Source organism: Scaptodrosophila lebanonensis, unplaced genomic scaffold, assembly GCF_003285725.1.
Source record: "Scaptodrosophila lebanonensis strain 11010-0011.00,11010-0021.00 unplaced genomic scaffold, SlebRS2 tig00000001-arrow-pilon, whole genome shotgun sequence".
NCBI classification, from domain to species: domain Eukaryota; kingdom Metazoa; phylum Arthropoda; class Insecta; order Diptera; family Drosophilidae; genus Scaptodrosophila; species Scaptodrosophila lebanonensis.
The window spans coordinates 7,072,169-7,098,768 of NW_022060529.1; the positions used below are offsets into that span (position 1 = coordinate 7,072,169).

Below are 26,600 nucleotides of genomic sequence, written 5' to 3' on the forward strand. Positions count from 1 at the left end.
AGCCTAAGTACCCAAAGGGTACTAAACAAATTCAACAAAATTAAGTAAAATATGGAAATTATGTGTCTTATGCCCACTATTGATATATATTTGTAAACATGTACGACTATATACAAGTATGTAGTTGCGAGCGATTAGGGGCAGAATTGTGCTAAAAGTACGAGTAATTGCATTTGCAAGGAACTTGGTCACAACGCGATTGGCGTAGAGCTCGAACGTATATACAATGCGTGTACATGTGTATACTAACTATGCATAATTTATGGCACTTACTCAAATCGATTAATCGATTTTCACTCAACATTAGACACAGGGACAGGCTAAAAACGTTTAGCGTCACGCCTACGCTGATAGCACAAAGGACCTAAGTATTGTCATTGTATTCTTAGAAGAAAAAGAACAAAATATAGAAAAAAGGAAGTCGCACAAGTATCTCAACAAATAAATTTGCAGCGTGTTCTCTCTCCCCCTTGATAAATGTGCTAAATATTCAATTATTTATGTCAATTAAATTGCTGACATTTAATTTATCTCGGCGAGCATATTGTTGAAGATAATGTGTTGAAAATGGATGCATTTTTTATTTGCATGACTGAGAGTAGTAAAAAAATGTAACCAATTTGCGAATAATATGCACATACTTGTATATATACATTTGATTGAACGATTTCAGCATTTGTTAGTGAGTTAATATTAACCTTAATTAATAAAATTAGGGACATTTTAGTGACAAGCTTTAATTCGTAGAACACGGATTAATTACTGTCTGTGATTTATGATTAGGGATTCAAATTCAGTGCAGGGCAGTGGGACAGTTTGTCATCTAGTTGAATAAACTCCAAACATACATATATCAAATTGCATGGTGAGTGAAGCTAACATTCGTCAAATAATATAATCAATTCTTACACGTTTTCCACTTAAGTTTGGAGTTTGCACTAAATTAACTCAAAGTGCTGCGCAGGTCTGGTTCAATTTTTAAATGACATAAGCAAGTACGAAAACAAAAGGTTATTTTTATTGGCTGTTGCCGAATAAAATAGCTTTTGTTCGTTTGAAACTAAAAAGTAGATGTGAAAACATGTAAGTACAAATGTTTTTTGTTATAGACTTTAGACAAACTAAATTCGTCCATCATATATTGAATTGAGTTAGTTGTATGAGATATTAGAGTCATACAAAATCTAGTATTTATTTAATGGCATGGTTTACTTGAAATATTTTGAAAATTGTGTATTTAAATTTTAGAAGCCATGCTATATTAAATTTGATTTTGAAGTGACACATGTATATGTACATAGGTGAAAAACTATGGTTTTCTGCTACCAACAACCACAAATGAAGCAAATTTGAGTGTAAATTGCTTGCATGTCTGACCGCTGCTTTAAATTAAACTAACCTGCACAATCCCTGTAAGAGATTGGCAGTAAATAAACGCCACTGGCAATATACATATATATTGTATACCCGTTCTGAAGCGGTCCATCAAAACTAATCGATATTTTCGTGCAGTTCTTTATTTAAATTTTATTTGATTTTTTCGCACAAAGTGCAATCAATGTCATAAAAAGGACATATTGAAAAAGCAATAGAAAGCCGTGAATGCGATTTATTTGGATTTTTGCATGCTCTTGCCATTCTATACTAGCAGCTTTTGTTTGAACTGTGTTCCGCGCCAAAACAATGGTCAACAAATGATAATTTCTCACTTCTGAATTAGAAAAAAATCAATAGAGGGCTTAGTTACTCGAAGCCTGAGGTTGTTTAAATCCAATTTCCATGCTTAAAATTAAGACCTCAAAATCAAATGCTCAAAACTGTTTCGTTCAGTGTTTATAAATAAATGCCACAGCAGCTGCCAAAAGTGTCACAGCAAAAGTGAATTTAACCAGTAGCGGCTTTTTTAACGACAGCTGAATTAATGCTGACATGGATCGGCATAAGGGTACAGATATGGGGCTACAATCAATACATTTGTTTTTTAAACTAGTGGAGTATTGGAAGTTTATCCATCTATTTTAATTGCACAAAGAAAGAGACTTGGCCGCGCGCTTCACCGATTTAAATTTAATTGCTGTGAAAACGAATACTGTATGTTAAAGGCATTAATTTGAAAATATGCCTTCAACAATTTGTTCTTGACAGCCGTTGGCAATAGCAGCATCTACACGAATTGGCTATCATTAATTGGGCTGACCTTTTGAAACATGTACACTTTTGGCAACAATATGGAACGGCTTTCAGTGGCCTCTACTCGACTAAGTAATAATCTATTAATATTGACATAATAATTGATATTTAGACTCTGCACCATGAGTATCATAGTTGTTTTTTTTTAATGAGAGTTGCTGGAAAGGTATGTCACTACTATTATTAGAACATTACGTCTTGGTTTTAATAATTGCATGCACTGCCGGCACAAGTTTTTAAAATCTGAAACGAATATTCATTGTTGATTAGCCCTTGACAAGTTGTGAGCACGATTACGACAAATACTTTGAGCCAATATATCTGAAAGATGGCATCGACATTTGCGCATAACATTTGTGCCCCATCGCTGATAGATTGCTTATTTGAGGAATATCGAGTTGTCACTCTCCTAGCCACTATGAGATATCAATGCGTTTCACCTTTTACAATGGAAATACTTTGGAAATACTATACTATACCTTTACTAATACTATAGTATGGTGCCAATCAAATAAAATGAAATATGTTGCTGCGGTCTCGACGGTACCATAAGGATACGGCTTACCTGTGTGTGCTGTGTGCTTGAGTGTGTACGTGTGGCGGCTATAAAATGCCGAGGCGTACGATGAAAATCATATTTGCTGCCAGAATCTTGTATTTAATGTGGCGTAAGAATTTTAATTTTTTATAAGCCCAAATGCGAAATGCTCAGCTGAGTGCGACGTGCGTAAGTGGCCGTGAGAGTTGGCTTTATAATGCCACGTTCACGCAGATACACGGCCCAGGACAAAGACTACATATACAGGACGAAGCAAGGCCCATTGTCGTTGCCCACGTTTAAAGGCCTGGCTTAAAGGACTTTGCTCGATGGGGCCTCTAAATAAGCGCCTTTTGGGCAAACCCTTTTGCTGAAGCCTTTTATGTGAAATATTTAATACACAAAATGCCAGTTTTGTGTCGTCAATGTCGGCGGACGTTATTGAGATTTATGCGCCCGAAAATATAAATTTTTATTGCAATTGTGTGGCGCGACGAGTTGTAAACTATGCTGACACACACGCACACCCATCAACAAACCATTTAATTGCCTGTCCAAATGGCCGAGCAACTTGTTGTTAATAGCGGCACGTACGCATATAATCACATATAAATATGTATACAATACCCATACAGACATACATATGTATATAGGCATTGTTAACATATTCCAATGTTTCTGACAAACGTCATGAAGGGAAATAAAATTAAATTAAATTAGGCAGAACTGTTCGGGGGAAACTGACTTTGGGTCAACACAACCACACCTACACCCACACAGACAGGCAGTTGGTTAGGTAATTGGGGTGAGGCTCTTACAATTTGTGAAGTAAACCCCAAATGGGACTTTCACCTGGGGCTTCATTAGCAGCAAACTTTTATCCATTCTCGTGGTTGTGCGGACTTGAAATGATTTGGAAAGAAATTTGGTTAGCCGAGTAATTGTAGCTTGTAAAACGAGAAAAATTGTTCAATTAGGCTCTGGCCGTGAAAAGAAGCGAAATGCGAACCTGAAAAGGGATTCACAACAAATATTGCAATGTTCAGCGCCAACAGGAGAATAAATTGAAACTTGAAAAACCATATCCAAGCGCCCTCAATGTACAGTATACGTGTATAGTATGTGTATGTGTGCGAGTCTGTAGTGTGGTGTGCTTGTGTGCGAGAGTTGTTGAGTAATGGTAAATTACTTGTTTTTCGCACGTTTAGCACAATTTTGTGTAAACAAGACAGTGTGGCTGCAAGAACAGAGAGCGGAATATAAAAGAAAGCAAAAATATTGCGTCTGACGGGGAAATAAGTATAAAGGTGTGTAGGTGTATGCCAGCGGCAGTCTTTTGCACTTTCTTTGGCTCGAGGTATCTCAGAGCACAAGCTCGTAACAGCTCTAAGGTTCTTTACGGTCGGGCTTAAGATTTCCCATTAGTGTGCATTATGACGCTTAAAGTTTGCTTGTTAGCGTAGTTCAGTCTTTGTCAATAATTGAATGTAAATAATTATGTTTGCCGTTTTTTTTTTTAGCTATAAGCTCTACTTTTAATAGCTTGCCAATACTGTGCATATCCGGCTGGAACTTATTCGATTTGTCTGGCTAAAATATCTTTGATATTGGCAACAATTTGGCTTGCCTCGGCAAGCATGTACATGTTTATATTTAGTTCTAAAGGGTTTTTGTAATTATCATGTTGTCAGTGAAGAGGAAATCCTTCTCATTTCAATAGCATGCGGCACTTGCTACTCGTATTCGGAAGCATTAATGCCAATATTTTGAAATGTATAAGGCGTGGGTGTGGGTGTGTTTGCAACTGAATAGCCCCACACTTTATATACTCATTGCATAAATTAGTTACTACGTGTACTATTTTTAGAGACCGCTAGAGTGCTGCAGAAGTCCTTGAACCAGCAGTGAGGCAGTAGTGGCCTTTGTTTGTTGGCAGCGCACGGTGGGCCAAATGCTTCCTAAATAGTAACAAAATTCAATTTTTAAACGTCATAAATAGCCAATATTATCAAAGGGTACATGTGTAAGGTTGAAAGCCGTGAATTTGGCTACAGAAAAGCAGAATACCAACAATCGCAATGCATCGAGTCATACTTTCCTGCAGCCAAGGTAACAGCACCTAATGACGAGTTAGTCAATAGATTTAAATTGGTATTAGGTATAAAAACGAATGTAGCTATATTTGCCAGCGATGTACCATCTACAATCTTCCTACTATTCATCCTCTATATGTTTATAAGACCTTCGGCTTAGGTAAGAGCAATAATGTTTTTGTAAGGGTATCATATAAATACCGTTGGATTTCCCCCACTTTGTAGCACAAAGGACTGCCTGTTAAATAATTTTGTACCTAATATTGTGGCAGTTCATCCATTTCCCATTAGTTTGACAATCGTTACGGTTGGTTGCTTTAACTTAAAAATATTATGCGTCCTGTGGGGCTTATGAATTCATACATTTATACAACAGTGCCTCCGTGCGCCATTTACATATGCTAAGCATTTTATTGCAAGAAACTGTAACTGTAACACGCTGCGTATACGTAATTCCGCGGACTATTTTCAGTGTCGAAAGAAATTGTGGTGCCTAGTAACAATTACAGCTGTGGAGAGAAGCGACAAACATTTCCGGTGACCTGTAACCTTTCGCTTGACAGCAATAAAATGAACTTGCGAACGGCCGACTGTCGACTCGCGACTGGCCAGCGCAAGCACTTGGGCTCATCAATGAAATAGCATTTATAAATAAATAATTAGGCGATCGACCTCCAACCACGCACGTACAACCTCCACGGTGGGAACATACTAGTAAAGTGCAACCATTTTATGTCAACTTTTGTGGTTGCTTTGTTATTGAACTGCTTCAACAGTATGTGTGGACTGTAAAAGAAAAAAGTTCAAAAAATCAATCAATGTGCGAAAAAGGCAATTTGTGGTTTTTACTGAAGCAACGGCCCAAGGTACGGAGGAAGTAACAAAAAGTGCTTCGAAATTCTATTATGTATATATTATAAGCAAAGTTCCTGTGGCTACAACGTGAATCTATGTGCCTGAATGGGAGTGTGTGTGTGGGTGTGCGTAGTGCCGACTGCTTTTGTATGCCACCTTAGTAAGTTGACAACTTTTGCGGCACACGCCTCAAGTCCAATGGAGTGTGAAACATGAGCGAGCATCTTTTTCTTCTGGACTGGCTGGCCATCAAAATTGGCACTCAAATTGAAATGCGCCTTAAAGTTTTTATTCTCCAGCGTGCCATTGGTCAATGATGCATTTAATGGGTTTTCTTTTACTTCCACAGACTGCCTTTAAAATGATAATAAAAAGAATTTTTCAATTTCCTGACAAATTTTCATTGTATCGCTCTTTCTTGTTCTATAGGCAAGTGCGTGCGGGGCCTGCAAATGAGCTATTTGGGGGATTTCTTCTTTTATTTCGTACACATTTCGTTGCCACACTCCCTTACTTTCGTACTCATGTTTGTGGCAGATTTAATTAGCCAGTTCGTTTTAATTTAAGCAATTAGATTTAGGTATGCCTCTGTGTTGAATGTTGGTACGAATTCACATTCTAAGATACTTGTATGAATCCACATTTTACCCAAATAGACAAAAACAAAAATAAAGGAAATATAGTAGAATAGCGGTTGGCTGACAATCAAAGCGCATATCCCTTTAAATTCCGAATCGAAGGATATAAAGCTAAGCCAAGTGGAATTGAAGGATACCGTCTGACTGGTTCAGTGACTGACTGACTGGCAAAACGATAAACTCTACGCTGATATATTTGGCAGCATAAAAGGCACCACTGCTCAAACATTTTGTTAAAGTTTTTCCGCATTTATAGTCAGCAGCTGGGATAGTTATTTCTTTGGATATGATTTCAATTCATAACTGGCACCTAATGAGCATTTTATTAACAATTGACTGCAGCTCGATTGGTGTCTGGCTCTGCTCGAGCCACGATGGCCATGTTTACTAATTGCGTCAATGGCGTCAATGGCGACAAGGGCATCATTATCAACGCAAAAGTTCCACGTAATTAAAATCAAATTAAACGCATGAGAAGTACGGGGTGCCGTTAACCCAACAATACTTGACGAGTAACATTTATGTGAATGCCAAAAGCAGTTAACTAAAAGCTTCATAGCTGATTACTCAATAACGAGCAAAAAATCTAAATATAGCTATACTTGTAAGTGAAAAGCCGCGCACAAATATTTGCAGAGAAAACATTCAGTAAGTGAGGAGCAAAGCAACAACACAGAAGTATTTTCATCCTAACAATAGCAGAGCATTGTTAAATGCTGAGAAAGGCAGAAAATTCTTACTTTGTTACTCCAAATTCTATACACTCTATTACATGAAGAGTTCTGTTTAGCATATTTGTTAAATTGTCAAATATATGGAGATTAATGGATCACTTTCATATATTACCAAACTGGGTTCTGTTTATGAGCTGCAGTTTAAAATCATTCTAAAAAGAAAAATTGAAAAGTGTTACTCTTAGACTTAAAATCTTGTTGGATACGATAAATTATTTTAATTGTTACCCGCATATGTTAGTTTTCCCCAGCGCAAAAAGTAAAAAAGTAATAGCATGCAATTTCCCTATATTAAGCAAGTTATTTATTTATTGTTTCGATGAATTGTGTAATATTCAGCAAATTAAATCTTCTACCATTGATTGTATAAAATAATAATAATGCCTTTCACAAACCATTTCTTTCTGTCTACAACTGCTACATATTTAATATAGAACGGGCGACCATCAAACAGAAATGTAACAATTATCTAAAAAGTGCCATGCACACATGGAGTCCGGTCCGTGAGGTTAGATAAACAAAATCATTGAAGGGGATTTCATTAGTTGAAACCACAAGATGTTTTTTTTAGTGACTGCAGCTCGCTCTGCCATTTGTGGCTTTTTACTTGTATTTTTTTCTTGTGACTCCGACTTGGCAATTTTCTAATGCACTTTAAGGAGAGCAGAGAGGAAAGTGTTTGCTTAAAGCCAACACATGAGAACGTCACCAATGGTCATTTAAATGTATATTTACATATACATATACACATGTATATTATATAGAAGTACATATCTACTGACATTTGAACGCTCCCTGAGGCATGCAATGAAGCCGGAAAACAAACGCACAGCACAGCACTGCCCAGCACGCTGACTCATACATCAATTACTGTCCAAGAAAATGGCGTTCAATTAGCTCAAGCGGATATACTGTGCCGTCCCATTGTGGTTCGTTTAAAGTTTAACATGGCTAATATACAACAACAGAGACAAACAACCAAATAATACAGCAACAAAAACAAAAACACAAACAAAACGCAAACGTCCACACGGGCAGAAAAACCAGCAGACCCTTAGACCTTTAGAACAACAACAATCCCTGAAGCCCCCAGGCCCTCAAATATCCATACATACATTGAGAGAAATGTGAATATAAAACGGATATGTTGATAGAAGTTAGTCAAAGAAAATTCGCAGAAGCAGAAGCAAAGATGACACTTTGGGGTGAAATCCTGAAAACAAATATATGTATATATGTCTTTCAAAAAGCCATTTTAATATATTATTGTTATTATTGTTATCATAACGCATGCTAAGAGTGAGAAATGTATGTGATATTTATTATAAAAATGTTAGCCAAAATGTTTCAGACTAAAACTAAGTTATTCATATACTAATAAAGCTAATTTTTTTTGTTTCGACGATATGCAGAGATAACACTACATGGGGAAATATTTAAGAAATAAATATAATTTCTGTTTTCAATGTAGTGGAGGAGCGGTTTTCTTCGCTTCCAATAGATCAATGAATTATATTTGTACTATAATGGTTAAATTATTGGTTATTATTATTCCTTTGGTTATCATGAACAGCGTTTCAGTTAAGAAAGGTAATTTCTCCGGGTGTAAGCATGAATGCACCAGCACAATTAGTTGGGCGGCAAGGGCTGTAGCTCCATTTCTCCTTTTTGCCAGGCACGTTTTTCTTTTGCATAATTGAAGGGCGAACAGTTGTTTTGACTGTTGTGGGACTCTGACTGCCTCATCGGGCATTGGTAGCTGGATGCCTTTGTTCGTGCACAGATTTATGTGGCGCAACCTGACGCGGTGGCGGGGCCATAATTAATTGATTTAATACTAAATGTTTATACTAAGCTGTAAAAGCAAATGGCATTACGTATACGCCTTCGCAACGTGCATCAAAAGACGGGGTGTGTAGTGAAAATTCAAACGAAATTCAATGTGTCAATCAAAAAGTGCGGCAAACGCAACAAGAATACATACACACACACACACACACACACATACATACATACATACACATACACACAAGCAAGAACAAATATTGACAGGCACAAAAATGCTGACGTTGTCATTTCGACAATTGCCACGGGGCCTCGTGGGGGAGTCAGGAGAACCAACAAACAAAAAAAAAGAAAAATCAACTAAAGTCAAATATTACATAATTCACTCACGCTGGCGCGGCTGCCTCAGATTGATGCCATCATATATAAACAAACACATAAATATACATATGTATGTACGAGTAGATACATGCATCGCGAGAATATAGTAGTTGCCTACGTATTTTAATTTTTGAGAGCACAACGCAGCTGCTGGCCGTCATTCGCAGCTGACAATAATCAAAAGGAATAAAAAAAGAAATGTAAATTACTTGCCCAAAATTGAAAACACGCAAGATTCGTACTTTATTCGAGTATTCGTATTGATTTCAACGTGCTGCTCACTTTTGGCGCTCACACATTTTGTTCTGTGTTCCCCCTGATTTACAGAGGGTGTTGCGGAAGTTGACGCTCTATTTATAGCTGTCTTGCCGTTTTGCTTATCGGGTGGCATTAGAATGCTATATGGGCTTAGATTACAGCATGACCTCTTACGTGAATTAGGCCAGTTCGTCGAATCACGTTTTCATTAATATAATATCTAAGATATTGTTATCAGTTAATTAGAAGTCCTGTTGCGTTTCATGTTCTGCCACAAAATTTGAATTCAATGTAAGTATATTATTCTCCTAATGTCCACTAGAAATGGAATGCCTGCGAAACGAACAAGTTATTGAATAGCAGTTATTTAAAATGTGACCAAAAGTGTACGAGATATTTGTAACTTTATGGCTATAGAAAAATTTTAATTGTTCGCTGCAGTTATTGTTCGTAGAAAACAACAAGATTTTGGCAGCTCAGGCTGACTTTTAAAAACCCTACTTAGATTTTAAGGCACTCATTCAAGCCTATGAATCTGTTTTAATCCTTGCTGTATTTTATTATTAAGAACACACAACAATTCTTGTGAATAAAGAAACATTTGTTATTAGCCAAAGCTATAAGTAAATTTGTTTTACATATCATCAGAGAAATTTGAATAGGCCAGTTACTTTGAAATATTAGCTCTACTTTTTTGGGAAATTTTGAGTCATATTTTTGCAGATAAAAGTATTTAGAGTTACTGGTAAACTGAATTAGGTATTTATAAACATTTATAAATTCAAGGCTTAAATATGCACAACTTAATGAACTTAAAGTTAATTCATAAATGAATCCAGTTTCATTTGTAAAGTTTTCTTTTTTAATTTCTATCATTTCTATAGTGCATTCAAGCTTCATCGACTACTACACTTCTGTGTGTATTTCTTCCTTTATTCGCTTTTGAGAAAGTCGTATAACTAAGTGAAGAAGCGAGGCGTGAGCTGGAAACAAATGCATGGCTCACCCTTGCAAAGCTATCGTCCAATTTTATTTTTCGATGGAATGGAACCAAAAAACTGCGTGTGCGCGATTCCTGCCGAATATTAATGAAGGAGGTAGCGTGTTCTCCTATGATCAAAAGGCTGTATTTATTTAGATTTTTGTTAAAGTTGAAAAGCTCTTTAGCTTTAGCAGTTCCTTATAAATAAGACTTGTATCGAAATTTCACACTTGTTTTGCTTTAATGCCTTGTGACACTTTTCGTAACAACCCAAATGTGATTGATAGAGCGACAGTTTAAATTTTGGGTCAAGAAGGGCTTTTTATATTTTGCTGCAAAAGTCGGAAAGTCTGGTGGGCATGCATATTATATTTTCAGAGTTTTCAACTTATGCTTTTGCATTTGTTTCTGCTAACTTTGCTTTGCTGTTGGTCCCTGGGCAATCATAAAATATTCTTCGATAGTCTGTCCGGCTGTCCAACTTTGTAATAACTTTTATTTTGTTGCACAAATGTGGACCAAACTTAGACTTGTATTTACTTAATATACAAGTATGTTCTATATATATTTAATTTATTCTCCAAAGTTCTTGTTTTGTGTCATATACATATCAACACTTTAGCGTTAAAAGAATAAATCGTGTCCGTGCTGCCCAACTCCAAACGTTTTTGGGTGACATCTTTCATATCTTTCATATGTTCAGAGACATTTACTCAGTCCAAATATTTTGTGACTCTGCTCGTTGCTGTCGTTGTCTGCCCACGGGGGGCTGCTCTGTCCTATTTTAACACATTTAGCTTTGCAGTCAGTTTCCAAAAATGTTCCAAATATTTTCTCTAACATGAAGTGTCATGTTTGGTCAGTTATTTCATTTCGTTGCGTTTCATCTTTTTTTGCAGTTGAGGCTGTCGCTGTGAGATTTAACATGCACATATGTGTGTGTATATCTCGACATATGTGTATAGAGGACTGTTTGTGTGCGTTTGTGGTTGACAGTTATTTTTCGGTTTATGCCGAGCATTTGCCTATTTGAAGTAGGTTTTCATTTGATTTCATATTGCATTTGAGGCTTGCGCTCGACCAGAAGTTAAGCTGATAAGTCCAAAAAGGTTAAAGGGGCTGACTGCTTGTGGGATTTTTACCATTTTGACTGCAGCATCAAAAAATTCCAGTGTCTGTGACATGTGCAGCCTTTCAACTCTGCCCAAATGCCAACTGTCTGACATTTTAATTATACTCGGGCCGAGTGCGTGTCCATTAGGCTCTGATATGTTAAGTCTAGGCCTTCAACTGCTTCTAGCAATTTCATGCCAGAAGCGTTGGCTTAGGCCAACTGCACGCAGCATAATTGGAAGAATAGAGCGAGCAGGGCGGAGTAGAACATATAGAAGAAGAGTCGAGCGCAAAAGCACCTGTCAAACAGTCAATTTGGCAAACACTTGGCATACTTTTAGGCGCCAAACGTCACACTTATTAACGCACATTTGGGAGCAAGGCAAACAACGTGATGCCTGCCCGGCCCGGCCTGGTCTACATTGCATTCGCCAACAAATTGAGGCCCAAACTCATTTTGGCATATTTTCGCATTATAATTTATTTTTATACTATATGTTTATTGTGTATGTAATGTATATACTTATGTTTAGCTTTATATGTATGTCTCTGCATATATGTATGTTTGTATATGTAGTATATACATGTATTGTGGTGTTGATTGTGCGAAACGTATCATTACAGGAAACAGGCGACGTTGACTTCCCAAGCGCGCCTGCTGATTATCACAATTTGGTTGCTGCTGCTGCCGTTTTGATGATAAGGCTGTTGTTGGCTGCCTGCGACAAATTGCAGGAAATTGGCAACAAATTCACTTGACACACACACACACACACACACACACACACACACACACACACACACACACACACACACACACACACACACACACACACACACACACACCCACACACACCCACACACACACGGCTGAGCTCAGGCTACTGTGGGGGTCACAGGTGGCGGATAGTGAACGGCCTGTGCAAACAGGCCAGCTGCGAATAACCAATAAGCAGTCCCCGACCAAGAGCAGCAAGGATGGAAAGTGCGTCTAAACGTGGGAGTAGCAGTGGCAAGACTGCAGACCCTAAAGAAGAACCGGCATACCAAGCCGAAATACCCACGAGCACACCAAATGGAGAAGCGGAAAAGCGGGTCCGAGGACCCATCAGGATCGACCCCAGTAAGATCCTGATTATGGTATACTGGGCAAACATGCAACACCTTGAACAGACGATATTAGGCTGGTGGGTGAGGTATTCTGTTACCAATATGGGCTGGAGTGGAATCTGGTCCAGACGGCTTTCAGGCTAATGCGTCACCTGCCCCCGTCCCGTTAAAACCTGGCAAGCCTCGTAGAACGCTCTTGTAATCGTCCCGTTAAGTTGGGGTGTAGGGTCAGTTAAGGTTATCCTTCTGTCTAGCTCCCGGTCTGGCTCTGAACACATGCACTCATAAGGTCTTGTGTCAACCCTCGCATGGCCTCCCTGCATTGCAAAGATAACCATGGGACCAAATAAGGGTAACTACACAACGAATACAAGATAACGGCTACGAGTTGGGACCCAACAGCTCAAAAATGGAAAAAACAACAACAACAACACTGGCGGAAGTACAGATAGGCTCTAGCCCTCAGGCCGGCGCAAAGAGCGCAAAAGAGGCACTAACGGGAAGCCCGGGGCAAAACCCGTTCCAAAAAGCATCGAGGCTACCACGCTCCCCAGTACAAACCCTGCAGGTGCGGAGTATGGAAAGATCACGGTCATCTCCTCCTGAACTAGAGAGCGAACCAATGCTAGTCCAGGTTCCGAAACAAGGGAGAGACCCTCTCACGAAGTTGGGGGAGAAAATCGGCGAGCTCAACGAAATGTTTGGTGGTGGGAGAAGGTCTATCCACCAACCAATGCGCGACCTGGTGGCGGTGATAACATCACTATACCAACAAATAGCTAGGGCCAAGGAGCCGCAGGCAGAGAAATCCGTGCGTACAAATGATAGGGGCACGCAGACTGCCCGACAGCAAGAGGTACGCGGCACACCAAAAAGGCTAAGAGAAGAGGTAGAGAGACCTAGAAGAACACCTCCAAAAAAGACGAAAACTAACAGACAGGAGAACCAGGATAACACAGATGCAAGCATGCCGAAAAGAACACCGAAGCCAAAAACCGACAAAGCAAGCGGACCGAGTCAAGAGATGGAAAAGGCACCAACACAAGGAGGAAGCAGCCAGGCAACCAGCAAGTGGATACAAGTATCAAAAAAGCGAAGGAGACCGCCTAGGCCTGATGTCATGATTATCAAGCCGACGGAGAAACTGTCATTCGCAGATATTCTCAGGAAGGTAAAAAACGCCCCTGAATTGAAAACAGTCGGAGAAGAGGTCCATGCCGTACGGAAGACGCAAAAAGGAGAGCTGCTGCTCGAATTTAAGAGAGCAACCGATGTGACCACCGGACAACAACAGGAGCACATCAAAAGCATACTGCCCACTGAGGTCGAGGTCAGAATGCTTACACAAGAAGCCACGTTCGAGCTAAGGTACCTCGATGAAGTGACTACGGAGGACGAAATACTCACCGCATGGAGGAACCAGATAGGTGACATACATGGCGAGGCCATCAAAGTAATCAGGGATGCTCCTGGTGGCACTAGGACGGCCATAATCGTCATACCGGAGAAACAGGCAAAAGAGGCAGAAGAGTTAGGCAAACTGCGAGTTGGATGGACAGTCTGCAGACTACTCAAAAGGTCTACACCGACAAGATGCTACAAATGCCTTGACTTCGGGCATATGGCAAGAAACTGTAGAAGTCTCAAAGACTGGTCGAAGCACTGCTTCAAGTGCGGGGGACTTGACCACCTAGCCAAAGCGTGCCAAGGAGACCCACACTGCCTACTATGCAGAAACGACCCAAATGCCGACGCCAGGCATGTCACAGGAGGGCCTAAATGCCCCCACTATATATCAGCCCGCAGGAAGGTCCTGAATAAACACAAATGAGGGTCCTTCAATTGAACTTAAACCACTGCGAGGCTGCCCAGGAGCTTCTAAAACAGATAGTGCGCGAGCAAAAAATCGACCTAGCAATCCTCAGCGAACACTACAGAGCGGATGACTCACAACGATGGACCACTAGCGGATGCAATAAAGCATCAATATGGACATGCGGCAAGTATCCACTTGAGAAGACGCACAGCGGCGAGGAAGGATACGTAAAAAGCACAGTGAACGGAATAACATACTACAGCTGTTACTACCCCCCCAGCATGCCGCTAGAGACGTACAGACATGCACTTGATAAGCTCGTCAAAGACGCGGAAGAAGTAAAGCCCATAGTTATCGCAGGCGACTTCAATGCATGGGCAGTCGAGTGGGGCTCAAATCGCACGAACCTCAGGGGAGAATACCTTCTTGAAGCGTTTGCAACCCTGGATGTAGCACTGCTCAACTGCGGTGAAAAGGACACTTTCTCCAGAGGGGGGAGAAGCTCAAAGATCGACATAACTTTCATCAGTTCTGCCCTACTACCCTCAGCGGAATGGCACGTATCGGATGAATACACGCACAGTGACCACCAGGCAATAATATTTGAGATCCACAGACGACCCACGAGACGGAACCCAACAAATGGCATCCGACCCAATCCAGGATGGAGAGACACCACCTTCGACAAAGAGGCATTCAAACTGTCGATGGGTGAGTGTCACCTAATGGGTAGTGCGAGCAACAAAGCGACCATCCTGATGCGTTGCATTGCTGATGCCTGTAACGCGTCTATGGCCAAGAAAGGCCAACAGGCTAGAAGACAACCCGTCTACTGGTGGAACAGACAGATTGCCGACCTCCGCAAGAAATGCATACGCGCACGTCGAATATGCCAGAGAGCTAGAGGTCGCGAAAACTTTGTCGAACTTCAAGAAGAGTATAAGGCTGCGAGAGCCACCTTAAAAAAAGCTATCACCCAAAGCAAAAGGAACTGCTACAGAGAGATGTGCGATGACGTTGAGAATAACCCATGGGGCACAGGGTACAAGCTGGTAATGAAAAAGCTAAGCAGCTTCCGTCCACCAGTCACAACATGCGCTACGAAGCTCAAGGCAATTGTGGAGGGACTCTTCCCCCAGAGGGCAGAAATTACATACTCAGTGGCAAGCTGTGAGGCCACAGAAAACATCCCAGGTGTCACTCTTGAAGAATTAGAGGCGGCGAGCAGAGGACTAAAACTAAAGAAAGCACCTGGAGTGGATGGAGTCCCAAACATTGCCCTCAGGACGGCTATCGAACACGAAGCTGAACTATTCAGAGAGACCTTCGACGCATGCATTAAGGAGAGGAAATTCCCCCGGATCTGGAAGAAGCAAAGACTGGTGCTAATCCCAAAAGGAAATAGCGCCCAGGACGCTTCAGGCTACCGGCCGCTCTGCATGATTGACACTGCCGGCAAACTACTGGAAAAAATAATTAGCAGAAGACTGGACGAAGCACTGGAAGGAGATGGCCTCTCAGACCGACAATATGGCTTCCGCAAAGCCCGCTCCACAGTAGATGCGATAGCAGCAGTTATACACACAGCGAAAGACGCCATTAAAGGAGTGCGGTGGCTCGAGGGAGAAAAAGAGTACTGCGCCATTATCACGCTGGACGTGAAAAATGCCTTTAACTCAGCAGACTGGGATGTCATTCTTGCAGCACTTGATGGGAAAAATGTACCAAAGTACCTAGTAGAGATCATTAGGGACTACCTTAACGACAGAGTGCTCCTGTACGACACAGACGAAGGCAGAAAGCATTATGCCGTGACAGCGGGTGTACCACAGGGATCAGTGTTAGGCCCAATACTATGGAACATAATGTATGATGGCATACTTAGGCTGGAACTGCCCAAGAGGGCAGAAATCACTGGGTTCGCGGACGATATAGCAATAGTAGTGACGGGAAAACACCTTGACATACTGACAAGAATGTGTAACAAAACTGTAGCAATAGCTAGGAGCTGGATAGCAAGCATAGGACTCAAACTAGCTGACCACAAGACAGAGGTGCTACTTGTAAGCAGCAGGAAAAAAGTAGAGTTCATAACAATAGAAGTAGGGAATGAACAGATCACCTCAAAAGCAGCAATCAAGTACCTGGGAGTCATGATAGACAACAGACTCAACTACAAGGAGCACCTCAAATATGTTGGAGGACGGTGTGCTGGAGTAAGCAATGCCCTAGCACGAATAATGCCCAACCTTGGTGGACCGAGGCAAGACAGAAGGTTACTATTGATGAATGTAGTCACATCAGTAGCCCTATACGCAGCGCCCATCTGGTCTGAAGCAATGGCTAAAACTTCATATAAGAAGCACCTGCTCTCAGCCTACCGAAGGTGTGCCCTTAGGGTATCTTTCTCGTTCCGTACTGTATCAACGGAAGCAGCAATAGTAATCGCAGGAATGCCACCGCTAGAGCTGCTGGCAGAGGCAGAAAAGCAGAGGTACCTTGGCAGAAGAACCGGCGTAACATACTCCCGGAGGCTAAGTGATGAGGCGATGGCAACATGGCAACACCGCTGGGACACATCCACCAAAGGAAGATGGACACACAAGCTGTTAGGAAACATAAAGGAGTGGATCGAAAGGAGACATGGGCAGGTCAACTACTATTTGGCCCAGCTGCTAACAGGACATGGCTGTTTTCGCGCATACCTGCACAAATACAAGCATGACAACAACAACACTTGCCCGGAATGTGCAAGTTGCATAGAAGATGTAGAACACGTGTTCTTCCACTGTTCGCGATACGACCGCCAGCGGAACCACCTAGAAAGGGTAGTAGGGGCGCAGGTTACACATAGTACGGTAGTAAACCTGATGCTGGCATCCATCGAAAACTGGACCCATGTGTGCGACTTCGCCAGAGAAGTCATAAAGCTACAAAGGATGGCAGAAAAAGAAAGAGCTGCAACCCTAGAGATCAGCACTCGCTGAATCACCACCCCCTGAAGTCATGCTTGACGGCGGTACCGGGGGGAACACATGGTCTGGAGGATACGGATAAGGATGGGGGTTTAGTACGTAGGCGCGAGCAAGCCAAAGAGTAAGTCTTGTCTCACATGCGAATCGTGCATATTGGTAGCTCGGGCTACCAATATCTTTCGAAGATTACCCAGCCTTTAGCTCGTATAGCTATAAAAAAAAAAAAAAAAAAACACACACCCACACACACACGGAAACACATAGTCACACTCTCTCTCTGATCAAGTAGCAGGAGACCAGAGTACTGCCTTTATTTATGATTGCACAAGATGGCTTTCATGAATCGCCTTGCACTGTCAGATATGTCCCATAAAATTTTCATTGTGTGCTAGAAACTTACGAGTAGTATTCGTATTGTATTTAGCAGTACCAAGGTTTGCACTCATCCCATATACTTGATAGCACGCGTGTGACTACTTAACTTGCTCACGCTCTGTATGTGTGTACATGTCTGGATTTTTATGCATTTTGCATGTTTGCCATTCCCGTGTACAGCATATCAATATACACTGCGGTTGCGTAAACGAATTTCATTTGCATTTTAAACAGTTGGAGAAAAGCAACTTCTGGCTAAGCATTGCTGTCATCCCTAACAACAAGGATATGAAGAACACTTGGCTATTGTATCTGCCACAACCGAAGCAATCAATCATGCGTTGACGTTCCGTCAACACTGCCGGTTCAATACACCAGACAACAAAAATTATAAGTAAATTGAAGAACACCGTACGAATTGAGCACAATTGCAGCAATGGTCAACGAATCGCTAAAAAATTGATTGGAAAATTAACATATACTTGAAATTAAACATCACCTGAATACAACAACAATAGTTGGACACAGAAAACGTATATCTTGAACCACATTGTGTACTGTGTATGTAGGAATCTAGGAAGACTTTTGTTCGGTAATAGTTAGTTATTAAATTGATTAATATTTTATTGTAGTTTTGGGTTAAGTTAGTTGTAGAGCAGGCACATTAGTTTAGTAAATGGGTTCAAGTTCTTTAAAAGCTGTTTTAGCAGGGGCAAAACTTTGTTATATGTTAAAGGTGACGGCATGCAGAATATGTCTGATTATCGGTTTTTTTTTAATGTTTTGTATTAATCCGTTAGCATTTTCATTGTGACGTGATGGTTCCTCTCATCCGTGAGAATAGAAATAATAAACTGATGAGGTATAAGAGATAACAAGAAAACTTTAAGAAATCCGCCCTAGCATTCTTTTCTCATTTTCTGCGTAACTTAGTTCTGATTGACTTGAAACTGCATTTGTTTAAGTCCAAGCCAAAAATGTCAAACCCTGTTGTAAAGTGTGATTATAATGGAACTGTACTTGCCTGCTTGGGTAACTTAATGCCCGCCATTTGCATCGTGTTACACGCTTTTAAGTTAAGGCATAAAATTTCACATCGTTTTTGGTTTTATGGACTGAAATGCATTTCGTGTTTATGTAATTTGTAAAGAACTCAGAATTGCCGTTGTTGTTCTGGGGTTTTGCATGTTATCTGGCGTCCCTTTCGCCGTCTATTAGTCTGTCAGTTGCATTTCCCAGAGTATTGTGTTGTTGTTATTGTGGCTTGAAATGATGATGCTGATGTATTCCGTTTTATAGAAATTGGGGCTTTGGCACTCGCGTCTTATCGATTTGCTTTTCCATCAATCAAATTTCGTTCATCCAAATCAATACATTTTCATTTGTTTTATCAGTGCGGTGCGTGTTTTTACATACATATATGGGTTCCATTGTTGTTTTATTTTTGTTCGCCTTTGTATGCGTGTAGGCGTCAGTTCCTTAATCTACTGCTACCTTTTACATTTCACTAGGCAAATTAGTTGTTGTTGTTGCTATTGTTGTTGTAGTTGTGGGTAAGGCCTACGCTTGAAAAAGATGCGAGACCGTCGACAAAAGCAAATAAAAGCAACACAAATGTATATATTTGGATATACAAGTAGATAGTATGTATTTACATACTTAATTTGGGCTGCCTGTGCCCTTCATGCCTTTCCTACTTCTACTTTTTACTGCTTTTTAAATTTGCACAAGATGTGTGCATAAGTAATTCCTTGGATGCTATTTGCATTCAGCGCACATATGGACAGTGCATATTAAGTAGTATGCTACTCGCCTACCTTCATGCACGCAACCGTAAGCCGCATATGCTTATTTTAATAGCTTGATCTTATTATGAATTTAACTCGTATGCGCTCTAACATTTTTTTAACAGCTCACTGTAAGTAAAAATGTTCCCTTTTCACGTTAGATGGCGCTACCAAACATTAAAGATAGAGAGAAAAGAGAGGCGAGAAAGATTGGGAGAGAGAGATAGACAGAGGAATAACAGCGCATACTCGATGCTGATTAAGGTTCTTACTAGAGATTGTGCTCAGATGACGTCATAAGGTTAGATGTGACGTCATAGAAAAGCTTCTCTATTTATACAGACAAATGGCGACAAACGGAAATGAAACCGAATGCTGACAGCGCACGTGTCTCAATGGAATGCGCGCCAAAAATGTTAATCTGAACTTTTGGCATTTTGTTTTGTCCTCGTTTTCTGGGTTACGGGACCGCATATTCGCTCTCTTTACGGCTCCGCTAATACGTGAGAGTTCACACTTCTGTTGAATGTGTATTGCAGCATTGAATGTTGTGGTATTCGATTATATAAGAAGTGTTTGCAGCTTCACTGGGAAACAGTTGGGAGTCACTAGTCCGTAGTCTGAATAAAATCTACTAATGCTGCTACTTAGCACTTACTTTATTTTAATACAATGGCGTATTAAGTTTTCCTTCATAATTGGGATATCAGTGTTCATTATTAGTTTTTACATTTGTGCATAAATTTATGATCTCAATTAGATACTGAATAAAACTTTGGTAATAAGTTAAACATAAATGGAATACTTATAAATGCGAATTTACCAGTTATTTCCAAAATAATAATAATAGTATTTTTTTAATTTTTTTTTTTATTATTACTATTAACGATGTAGCAATGATTGCGAAACACTTCAAGTTTCCAAACATTTTGAAGTGCGCTTTTTTCTTTTTATTTTATTGATTACAATTAATTTACATCTTATTTAGTAGTGAAATATAGTCCTCCTGTTGACAACTCTAATGAGTCTGTATCGCAAGCCCGCACGCATTTTAAGAGAGAGCGAACGGACGTAAAGAGCATGAACCAGTACATGCAAAATCGAAACGTAGAGCACAAACTGAAAACAGCAGCTTACAATAGGAGTACAACGTGATACAAGGAATTTTATCGTATTTAGCACGCCAACCAATACACATGCAACATTTGGCAAGTCAGCGTCAAGTCGATGGCAGTGTGTGTGTGTGCGCGCATGTATGGCAAAAACAAAAGCTGGTGTTGCGTGCCTTGTTCCTTTTGCTGGTAGTCTTTGTGCACCGCTTTCCATTCAAGTAGTAAAGAAAGTCAGTGCTGTGGCAGCGCTGCTGCGTCTCCGCTCTGCTTAGTTAAGCAGCACCACCAGCAGAGGCGTCGCTGTTTCTTCTTCTGTGGCAGCGTGCCTTAGTTTAGTGCAGAGCTTCATCTCGTCGCTATTTGTAGCGAGCCAAAAAACGCGCATCGAGCGTTGGGACCTGATAAAATTCGAACGCGCTGTGTATGCGCGGAAAGTGTTGCCTACTTTTGTGCGCATCAATTAATCGAAATTATTAAACGGATTTAATAACTGTCGGGGCCGTCACTTCGACATGGGAAGTGACGGCAAAGCCACCACCAGTTCCTCTCAGATTACGTTTAAAAAGGCTGGTTTTGTTGTTGTTGTTGTTAGCACTATTGTTGCTGGTGGTTTGGCTGTATTGTTCTGTGCGCGGATTTGTTAATTAACGAAACGATGCGTTGCGGTGGCACTCCGATGAGAAGTGCGCTGCGAAAAAGTCAAGAAAAATGAGTTTGTGTTAGTGAAACGAGTTACAAACATACGCGGCCTTGAGCTAAAAAGAAGCAGTGTGCGCGTATTTGTGAGTGTGTGAAGAAAAGAAGGGAACAATTTAAATTCCGTGCTGGGATTGTCAATTTTAGCGTAGTGTAATTGCATCTGCATTTGTCGACAGCTAACAAGAATATCATGGTTGGTGACAGCATTTATTAACCCATTGACAGACACACTAAAAAAAATGTGAAATGGATCAATCCTGTTATAGTATGTGTAATGCCCTCATTGCATCAAATATCATCCAGCTGCAATGGCACAATAACAAAGAACAGTAAACTAAGCAGTGAGACGCAAAGTAAAGTGATGAAACTTAAGCGAGCATCTCATGTCTTTCCCATGGTTGGTATTGGCAGTAAAAGTTTACAGCGTTTTTTGTTGAGCAACAGACTTTGAAATAACCTCTGCGTTTGGTGCGTTTGGTAGCGCCTCTTTTTCGCATTCCATATCACTGTGTTACGAGGATGAGAGTGTTCGTGTTTCTTCATTTCATTTAATGTGTGTTTGTTTACAGACACCCGTGCACATATGTCGCAGTCCCAAACTTGCGGGTCTGTGCAAATTTTCTCTAAAATATGTAAAATACGAAAAAAATGAAAAGAAAATCGATTGCCATTGCTGTTTTAAAGTGAATTTTTAGTATAACTGTGTATACAAAAAGTAAAGAAGATGAAAAATAAACGCACGGCAAAGTTTGTTATGTTTGTTTAATGCCCTGCAGACATTATGCCCCTCATATCTGTGTTGTGCCCGTCCGTGTGATTCTGCATTGCCTTGACATATTTCGTCAGAGGTGGGCCATTCTCGTCAGTCATGGCATTTGCGGCATCCTCCTTCTGTTGTTGTTTCTGCTACTTTCATTTCATTTTTGCATAGTTTGTTTTTTTTTTTTTGGTTACAACTAGAGCAACGCCCACGTGTTACACACACACACACACACACACACATGTAACTTAATGTGGGTACACTGAACAAATTATGGTGGTCCTCCATTAAAGGACGTAGATGAATAATGGTATTTATGCCTACTAATAATAATGAGTATTACTTTTTTGTGTTTTTAATATTACTATCGGAAAATATTTACTAACAAGAAAGCAAACGTGTGCGGTTTTAAGCACACAATAATAAAAATAAAATTAATAAAAATAAAGGCAATGAAGAAAGGTCAATAGTATGGTAAAGATTCTGATTTTGGCATAATTGGAAAGTTAACCAAGCTTATTTGGTCAGTTGTAAGTAATGGCATTAACAAGTTTGATCATACGTAGTGGACGGCAAATTTCAAAAATAATTCGAGTTGTTTCACAGATGGAAAGTCCTTGTTATAGCCTGTACCCAAAGGGTAAAAGGCTATACTAGTTTTTTGCGAATGTATGTAACAGGCAGGAACCCATGTTCGTCTGTCCGTCCGTAAGGACGCAAGGATCTCAGGAAGTGCAAGAGCAAGAATAACCAAACTCGCTATAAAGTTATAGCCATAAACATAATCTCCGCCCAAGCTCTGTCGGCAGGGGTTGCTGCTTCGACTTATTTTAAACTGCATACAAGCACGCATAGACACGATTCTGATGTAAATCTATGCTGTTGAAATTGTGCATAAACACTTGTCTGTATGCATGTGTTAAATATTTTATACTTAATTAAATTAATTAATTAAATTTTTTTAATTTTTATTTTTTTTATTTTTTTTTATTTATGTGTTTTTTTGTGGGGTGGTACAGGGTATTTAAGAGTTGAGCCCGGTCGACTTTAGCATTCCTTTCTTGTTTTTTTCTCTAAAGTGTTCATTTCAGCAGTTATTTTTTTGAGTGCTTTTCTGTAGTTACACATGCATGTTTGTATGTATGAGTAGTGTACAAAAATCGCGTGCTTTCATTTCAATTGGGTTTTATGTCACATCTCAGTGGTGCTGTTTCATGTGCGCTTTTGCCTCCAACGAGCCATCAAAGCCTGTCATTTACCTCTGTTTGCCTCCAACATTTGTCAGGTTGGGCCTGTGTCGAGCTTAGTGAGGGCTGACTGTGCGTTCGAGTCGGGAAAATTGACCATTTAGTTGCTGTATACACGAATTTTACATACCAATTAAGATATACATTTAATGCAAACACATTTAGTTCCCACTAACTAGCTAGCGTTGAAATTATATACGTACTGGGGTTGACCTTTCTGACTCTTTGTATGTGTTTTTTGTTTTGTGTCGCTTTAGCTGATTAAATCTCAGCATTTTGTGTTTTCGCAAACGGCCACGATTTTGAGTCTTTTGTTTTGTGTTTCGTTTATTTGTCTACTTGCTTGTTGTTGTTATTTTTGAATTTGTTATTGTCCTGCGAGCACAGACGTGGGCTGTGCGAAAGAAAATTAAATGAGATTTGCATTTGTGGTGTGCCGCATTGAAAGATTTGCGTGGCCTACTTTGGAATTATGATGGAATTTTGTTTTATTTTCATTTCTCTGACGGCCTTCTTAAATATACTTAGGAAATAAAATAGCTGTGTAAGCTTGAATAGCCAAGTCTTTGCTGAAATATAACGACACTATGCTAATATTTAATTTTCGCTCAAAATATATATCGTTGCCCATATTAAAACAGTTGTATCTTTAAGGTACAATATAGTACAATACAAAATTAATTGAATACACATAGATTTAATACAAACGATATCCATTTATTTTAATTAAGTAAATGTGTAGTGTTTTTATCGATTTAGGAAATTACGGAATTCGAATGCTCGCAACTAACATGAACAATTAAAAGGGTGGGAATATAAGCTCGACCGACTGTGCTGGCTGAAATAAATGGTTTGAATAAAATGTACATAAAAGCCGAAGAATATTTATATATTTATGAAATTGAACAAAGGATATTGCAAAAATGTTTGCATAGGGCTATTTATGGCATGGTACATGGTACATAACAAAAAAAAAAAAATAATAAATAAATAAAGCATAATTTTTATTACGCTCAGTCTCTTTACGATACATTTGCGGTCAAAAAGCTGTCAGAATATCGGACAGACATACTGCTCGTAAAAAGTGAATGCCAACAATCATAAAAATGCGACAATGCACATTAAAGAGCCAAATATATGTCTATCTATTATGTATATACATACATATATGTACTTACATGTTGGCGTACAGAAACAACTATTAAATATAAATATAAAATTTTTATGTGACCATGAGTTGCTGGCATACACGTGTCAGCCAATATGTGAGTGACCCCACCCTGTTGGTCAATGGCCTGAGGCCATGTCCGAGCCCAAAAAGATCTAAGGAGCTTTCAAAGAAAAAATGAGACGAAAATGTTGCAAAGTTTTGTGGCTATGTGGTCTACTACTACGCTACCGTTTTCATTCAAATAAATCGTTTTTTCAAATGGCCAACACCATGCAACATGGCCAACTAATCCTGTTAAGACTACGGCAACTGTCACACCCGCCTGGAGGCTAGCAAAAAAAGGTTGGTCAAAAGGTCGACATAATCTATGTGGATCTGGCACTCGCCAAATTGCCCAAGCCCATAGATTCTGGCTGAAAAGTTAAATGGGAAACAACTTTTGGGATATATAAATGGGAGAGCGTTTTACGTTCAGTTTGACACAAAAGATCAATATTAGCCTTAGCTGGCAATTTTATTCTTGAAATATTTGCACATTTGATGAATTAGTAATGAAAAATTGTGCAGTGCCAGAATCAAGTCAGACATTTTTAATTAAATTCAAGCCAGCCCTCACATTCAAATTTCTTAATAAACCAAAAAGCCACACTGTCCATTTTCCTAATGTGTGTAATTTATAAGCCGCCTGGTCAGCTGTCTGTTGCTTGTCAGGCCTATTAGCAGCTAGATATCAGGGGATATCTTTCCCCCACCCGTCAGCTACCGCCACTTCACTAAGTGCGGGTGTGAAAGTTATGGGCAAGGTGTGTCCGTGCATTGCATTAATCAAAACGTTTGTATAGAGGACGGACCAAAAACAAATTGACAATTTCCATAGCAGAGCAAACATTGCAGATCGTGTGGTCTCGAACATTTGGAATGTGTTAATCAAACAAAACTTCTGACGCACATGTCGCACCGAATGCGATTTGTGGCATTTAGGTAATTATCAGCATTGTTGTTTCTGGCCTGCTCTGAATCTATTATTAGAAATTGGAGAATGTGTGTGTGTTATAATAATAGAGCCGATTGTTGTAGCTCTGTGCGTGCGTAAATATTGCGTATACGCAACGACATTGAAACGATTAACGTTTCTCGCAAATGACTAACGAGGCAATTTACAGAGAACGCACTGGACCAACGACTTCAATCACTTTTGACTTACACATTAAGTTGACGTTAGACGAAATACAATTTACTCGATTCGTTAGACGAAATGTGATTTAAGCAGCAATTTTTATAACATGAACCCATGCTGTGGGTCGCTCTTAAAGTTATGACGACACAAAAGAAAAGAATTATTAATTGGATATGTGTAATGGGTTATTGTAAAGATTGAGTGTTGAAAAGATGTAATTGAATAAAAATAATACTACTTGTAATGCATTAGCATCAAAAGGTGTTTAAGTAAAATACACATTTATAAATATTTTCTATTATAGTTTCATAAACAAACTGATACTAAAATAGTGGCATTGTACATAAAGGTTAGCTCGATAGATAGTTGTAGACTACTTAGAGTTGTACATATGTTAAGCTGATTAAGCTGATGTTAAGCATTGATGAAGAAATAATAAATAATAAATAATATTTAAATAATTGTAGTTGGGTCCCAATCTCGCATAGAGATGTCCATTATCAATCGATTTAAAAGTAATAAACACCTTATACACTCAGGTACATTTCTCAAAGTCGAGAGCTTAAATTGAGTTGTTGATAGCTCCAATTTTAGGATTTTTATTAACGTGCGAAAATGGGCTCGACATTCGCACTTAATAACGTCGAAAAGGTACACGGATGAACCCTTAATAAATCGTGCTAATGGATTTATTTATCAGGCTAGCTACTTTGGAAACTACCCTTGTTTCTGAACTTCACTAAGATGTTCGCTTATAATAAGCGCGATGGGAAGGATAAGACATTTGAACATAAGTTGATTTCA

The 26,600-nt window shown here is 39.6% G+C and overlaps 1 protein-coding gene across 7 annotated transcripts in view; it reads left to right on the forward strand.

The window, feature by feature from the left end:
• LOC115634121 (potassium channel subfamily T member 2) overlaps positions 1-26,600 on the forward strand; it is a 123,057-nt gene that overhangs the window by 538 nt on the left and 95,919 nt on the right. The gene's annotated exons all lie outside the window — the stretch shown is intronic.